Raw genomic sequence first — 6,909 nt, forward strand, 5'->3', positions numbered from 1 at the left:
TTGATGAGCAAGAAGAAAGGCATGGAATATGCGAGCTGTGGTCCCAGAGTCATGTGAGCTGCAGGGTCAGGCCAGGATGGAGAGGCTAAGGGGTTGCCATCCTCCCTGGTACCTCCCCAGACCATTAGGGTACCACCTTTGGAAAAGTTCTAACTCCTTTGAGGCCTAGACTATGCAACTGTACTGTGCTGTACCTGTTACTGGGTATGGAGAAGGTTTGTCATCAGTGTGTATATGTATGTATGTATGTATATATATATATATATATATATATATATATATATATATATATATATATATATATATATATATATATATATATATATATATATATATATATATATATATATATATATATATATATATATATATATATATATATATATATATATATATATATATATAGTATTTTCTTCATTGTGAAACAGATCATACTTATAAAAGACTGTGTATAATGCAGATGTAGAGTTTAAAGAGTAATAATAAAAAATCAAACACCCCTGTCCACACCACCCAGCTTAAGGAGTGGGATATCACTGACACCTCTGTGGCTCCCCCTGCACCCCCCTTCCAGAATGTCTCACTCTCCTTTCCACCCGAGACAAGCCACTGACCTGGCACAGATGTTACCATTCTCCTGCTTCCCCTTACAGTCTTATCCCATTTGTTACAGATCCTTAACCAACATGTTGTCTAGTGGTTTCTGTTTTTTTAATTTCCTGTGACAAAAGCATAGTAATCATAGTTTTCTCAAATTGCTCTTTTTGCTCATCAGTGTTTTCAAAATTGGTCCACATGGATGTGAGTAGCGATGTTTTATTCACTTTCTCCACTCTGCAGGAGTAACTACGGTACAATTACTTCCCTGTGCTATCGTTTATGGACATGAGGTCATTGCCCTTCTTAGTTACTATACACGAAGCTATTACAAACATTTTTGTCCATGTCCCCTGTACAGTGTGTGCAAGAATTCCCCCAGCACAGAGCTACTCAGTGTGCCATCTGCAGACCAACCACTATCACTGTACAGGAGAAGGAAAGTGCGCCAGGATGCAACGTAACTACATCAATGAATGAGCCTTGTTTAGTTCAACGGGCATTTCTCTCCTACAGGACTCCCTTCCGAAGAAGCACTGATGTATGGCATGGTACAAGCTCGTCTCCTCTTCCTAACTCCGGACTCTGCAGAGCACCTGGAACCCTCTATCTTTCCTTTTCTCCTTCCTCTATGAGCCTCTGGGTCACTTCTCCCTAAACAGCTTACAGTTTTTGCTCACTGAACCTTTTTGAATGAATGAATGAATGATAGCTTACCCCTCCCCATCCACCCATCTACCTCGATTGTACCAGGTTCATCAATGAACCCCACCTCCCCAGCTGACTTATCTAGGGCATGGAGACACTCAAAGCCCTTCCCAGCATCTTCCATCCTGAAACCAAGAAAGGGGGTCAGTTTGTCTCCAGTGTAAAACCAAAGATGACACAGTGGGACATTTTTATTTGATTCAGTTAACACGTTTTGGCAGCCCTCCTAGGGAAAACTTCTCTGACCATAAAAGGTCTAGTCCTAACTGGGTGAAGTTTCCAGGCCACCCTCTACTTGAGCATGAGAGTTAAGGAGCAAAGGAGAACCTTGCCCACGACATGGAGGTCTGGAGTTCCTGGTGCACCAATCAATGAACCACCTGCTCCAATCAATGAACCACCTGCTCGCTTTCTCCCCATCACGCGTTAGGTTTAAAGAACCTCGACAGTCTGGTCTCTGCAAAAGAATAATAATGCATATGCCCTTCTCTATGTACTTTATCAAGAAAGGATGAATTGGGTTCTGAGGACAGCATTCAGCTTTCATATCTGAAGATAGTTTAAGAGGGCAGAAGGGGAAGAGAGAGAGAGAAGGAAAGGAATCTAAGGTGTAACAAGGACACAGAGAAATCAGCATAGTGGGAAAATAAATCTAAATGAATAAATCAGGATGGCTAATAGGACTCTACCTTGATACGGAATCTAACTTCATACGTCAAGTTCCTCAAATCTTTGCCCAAATCCAGTTTTATCTAATTTTTAGATACATTTAATCTATTTCAGATATCTTTGTCTATTTTTGATACATGTAAAATTCTCACTTAAGGAGCTAGATAGTGGAGCAGCAGTAAAACAGGATGCTCTACAAGGTTGACCCACATGGAAGGTTCCAGATTTGTAGCCAGAGACCTCCCTGAGTATCTGGGCATGTGTCTGCCCATAATTCAGGGCTGGCTGAAGCCGGGGAAAGATCATGGCATGGAGACCCTGTTGGAGGTGCTGTCTCTCTATGTCTCTCAGTCATGGAAGAAATAAACTTTGAAAATGCTCATTTAAGATCTAAAAAGCTATTATTAATAGTACATTCTATTTTATCACACATTATAAAGTGTTTTATTTTTTTCAATTCTTACAGCCACCCTGTGGGATAGATAAGGCAGGCATTTCCATGTTTAAGAGTAACTAAGACTCCTGGGACCAGCAGTTAGCATAATGGCTATGTCGCTGGACTCCCATGTAATCGACTGCGGTTCGCATCCTGGACCCGGTGGCTTAAAACTCACGCCAGGCACATGTGTGTGCGTGCCCAAGATCTCAAGAGGAGAATGGAGGAGAAGGAATTGCGGCGTGACCATCCCCCCTGGGGGGGTGATTTCTCGCTTTCTGTCTCTCTGTCTCTGTCTGTCTGGTGAGCACATGCGCCCTATAGCAAAAACCTCTTAAAAAAAAAAAAAAAAAGAGTAACTAAGACTCCTTTGGTGCAGAGCAGTAGGGTCTCTGTGGGAGAATCCGGGAGGTCCCAGGTGGACAGTGTGGTAAAGGGCGTGAAAGACGAGGCCAAAGAGATTGCAGATACCATCATTAAAGAAGCCAAGAAAACGACCGGAACTTACTGTCTGTTTACACAGGGGGCATTTTAATCTAAATTTAATGCAGTAGATAGTGTCCAAATTTTTTAAAATGTATTTTGTCTCCGGGGAGAAAAAAAACCTATGTTATGATCTGGTAGAAAATATTAGCGTAAAATAAACTTCTGTATCCCCCCCCCTCCCCAAAAAGTAACTAAGACTCAGAGAAGTTAAGCAGATCATCCAAAGCCACACAGTCAGGTAGTAATAGAACTCAGACTAGAAGTCAGAAACTCTGGTGCCTAGTCCAGGACTCTTTTCTCTCAGCTTTGCTGCTTAGGATCGCTTATCAGGAAACGCCAAAGACATTTCAAATGGTGGGAATCGGAAAGTAAAACTAAGAATGTCACTGCACCATTTGCAGCAGCAGTTCTACTATCAAAATGGCGGCCCTAGAACGTGATGTGGGCAGTTCCCCCCAGGAGACATGCAGAGAGCTCCACAAAAGGCAGGGAGAGTCCTGCGGATCTTCAAGGTTATGCTTTTCAAACTACAAATCATGAAATCAGCTAGTGGATTGAAGAACATTTCTGCATAAAATAGAAAATAACATACTATATCATGTGTGACAAATGGGGGGTCTTCAAACAGTTCATGAAAATTCATATGAAAAGGTTATGTGTTCGACTTCCTTTTCAGCAAAATAAGTTAGTACATTAATCTCATTTTTCTACAGACTTTTCAGTCTCTTCATAAAAAAACTTACTTTTTTAAAACCTTGGGTCAATTTCAAAATGTTTTGGAAACTCTGCTTCTAGTTAATTACAGCTAAATGCATTTATATTTCCTACAGGTATAAAATAATGAAAAAAACATTTTTATTTTTTAATGTAGTAAACAAAATTTAGAGCCTATTTTTAATAAAGACCCAATTACTCAGAACACTCAGAAAATGAAATGTCCTGGTTAATTGAATCTCTCGTTAATGAGGACAAATTGAAATCCTTGTCAAGACAAAGAATCTGAAGACATTATGGAGCCGACTCGATGGCCTAATGGTTAAGGGAGCTGGATCCCACATGGCCAATTGTGGTTTGAAACTTGACCCCAGCAACCTGAAAACCATATGTGTGCATGTGTGCCCCAAATCCCAAGAAGATGGAGAAATGGAGAAGAGATTGGGGTGTGATCATGCACCATTGGTGGGCACTTTCTCTCTCATGTACCTCCTGGCAATAAAAAATTTAATTTAATTTAATTTTTAAAAAGATGGTATGGGTGGAAGAGAACTTGGGAATCAACTTTCACCAACTCTTTCACTGTCCTGCTGGCGAAGCTGAGGCCCAGAAGGAGGAAGTGGCTTGCCCTGGGCCCTGGGGCCAGTTGGGGGTAAAGGCAAGACCCAGACTCACAAATTGGTGCTCAAATCTCCCGTGAGACTCAGCCGAACCTTAGTAAAATTGCACATAACCCCTGGAGATGCTTCTTAAAATAAAAGCCGAGCTTTCAACATGTCTGTTGCCATTTGCTTTTTCTCAGAGTTCAGTGCAGTTGTTTTTACAGAATTTAGAGCATGGAATTCCAAAGATCTGCCAGTAGCATCAGAAGGCTGGAGTGGCCAAGCTTCAATCTCTCTCTCTCTCTCTCTGATTTATTAGAATTCATTTTCCTTTGTTTGCTCTGCTCTTGTTTCTTCACATACACTATTGGTATTCTAGACACAGGGTGAGAACTTTTTTTTCTCATATATTTTTATGTTGATTGAGGCTGAGAGAGGTTGTTTTCATTCTTGGAGCAGTCCCCAACTTTTTTGGTGCCAGGGAGCAGTTTCGTGGAAGACAATTTTTCCATGGACTGGGGGGAGGAAGGATGGTTTGGGGATGATGGAAGTGTATTATATTTATTGTGTACTTTCTTTCTATTATTATGACTATATTGTAATACATAATAAGATAATCATACAGTCATCATAATGCAGAATCAGTGGGAGCTCTGAGTTTGTCTTCCTACAACTAGATGGTCCCATCTGGGGGCTCCTATGAGATTCTAATGTTCCCGCTGATCTGACAGAAGGCAGGGCTCAGGCAGTAATGCAAGCAATGGGGAGTGGTCCTAAATACAGAGGAAACAGGACCAGCAGTTGGCATAATGGTTATGTCACTGGAATCCCATGTTGGAGTACCGGACCCAGTGGCTTAAACTCACACCGGGTGCATGTGCATGCGTGCCCAAGATCCCGAGAGAAGAATGGAGAAGGGATTGTGGCGTGGCCATCCTCCCTGGGGGGCAATTTCACACTTTCTCTTTCTCTGTCTCTCTGTCTTTCTGGTGAGTGTATACGCCCCCTTGCCAAAACCCCTTAAAAAAAAAAAAAAAAAAAAACTAAATACAGAGGAAGCTTCTCTTCTCACCTGTTCACCTCCTGCCCTGTGGCCCAGTTCCTAACAGGCCACTGACCTGGGTTTTGTCCCTGCCTATCCATTGTCACATAATGAATTCTAGCATCTCAGAATAAACTCCTGGAAATGGAAATGCATGGCATTGTCCTCAGTGACACGTGCTGTTCTCTGTGCTCATTCATTTGTTCAGCACCTATGCACATACCTTAGTATGTGTCGGGCACTATTCCAGGCCCTAGGGATGCAGCAGGAACAAAATAGAAAAATCCTTACCATACAGAGCTGATGTTCTACTGGTAACGAAAAAGCAGACAGTAAAGAAATAAACCAGTTAAGTATAAGGTCTGTTATGGCAATAAGACAAAGGGAGGGAGGAGGGTGAACTGGAGGAGCACAGAGATCACACAGGGGGTGGGTGGTTATTGTCCACAGGGAGCAGGCAGGGAAGGCCTTGCTAATTGAGAGCTAATGACCCAAAGAAAGTAAGCGAGTAAAGCATGTCACTATCTGAGTGCAGAGAGTTCCTGGCGGAGAAAGAAAGCAACAAGGACACAGCATTGTAAGTGTCAGGCTACAAACAAACACCATCGAATCCCAGTGAGTCCTGACTCAGTGAGTCCTCCTCACCCATTATACAGTCTGGGAGGTTATTCGATGTCAATGTGGGGATAAGACAAGTCGCACTGGTTCATCCCATCATGTGCCAAGTGCCAGGGGTTCTGCAATGAAAGATGCAAAGGATCCCTACCTTTGAGACTAACAAGCAACTGAAAATGACTGCTTATACTGACCAGGGCTATGACTACAGTAAGACTGCGAGGCAGGGAGGAAGAAACAGCATGAAAGAATAGAAAGAATGGGGATTCCAAGCAGAGGGAATAGTGGGCATGAAGTCACAGGAGCTGGAAAGGATGGTGTATTCAAGGGTCCTGGGCCGTTTGGTCTGATTGGAAGGCGTGCATCCAGAAATGGGACAGAATGAGCAGCATTGTGGATGCCCCCTGTGCTCTCCGCACACATTAAATCACTCTCTGTGATACTATTAAAATCATTCTTAGTTGCTGTCAAAAAAAAAAAAAAACCAGGGTGGGGTGTAGATGCCGTGTGGGGAGAAGTTCTACAGAGGTGGATAGGAACATGTCATGAAGTCACACCCTCTAGCGCTTACAGCAGGAGAATGGTATGATCTGGGCCAACAGGTGATGCAGAGGTGAAGGTGCTGGATGCCACATGACCGGTTGCGTGACTTGAGTCCCAGACCAGGTGGCTTGAAAATCACCATGCGTGTGCACAGATGTGCCCAAAATCCCTAAAGGAGAGAGAAATGGAGGAGAAGGGGTTGTAGTGTGACCATTTCCCATGGAGGTTGCTCTCGTACCTTCTCTCTGCCTGTCTGTCTGTCTGTCTTTACAGTGAGCACATGCACCCTCTAGCAAACTTTTAAAAAAGAAGAAAAGGGGACCAGCAGTTAGCATAATGGCTATGTCGCTGAACTCCCATGTAGTCGACCGCAGTTCGAGTCCTGGACCCAGTGGCTTAAACTCACACTGGGCACATGTGAGTGTGTGCCCAAGATCCCAAGAGGAGAATGGAGGAGAAGGGATTGTGGCTTTGCCATCCCCCTGGGGGGGGATTCT

Source organism: Tupaia chinensis, unplaced genomic scaffold (genome assembly GCF_000334495.1).
Source record: "Tupaia chinensis unplaced genomic scaffold, TupChi_1.0 Scaffold000317_1, whole genome shotgun sequence".
Classification (NCBI taxonomy): Eukaryota; Metazoa; Chordata; class Mammalia; order Scandentia; family Tupaiidae; genus Tupaia; species Tupaia belangeri.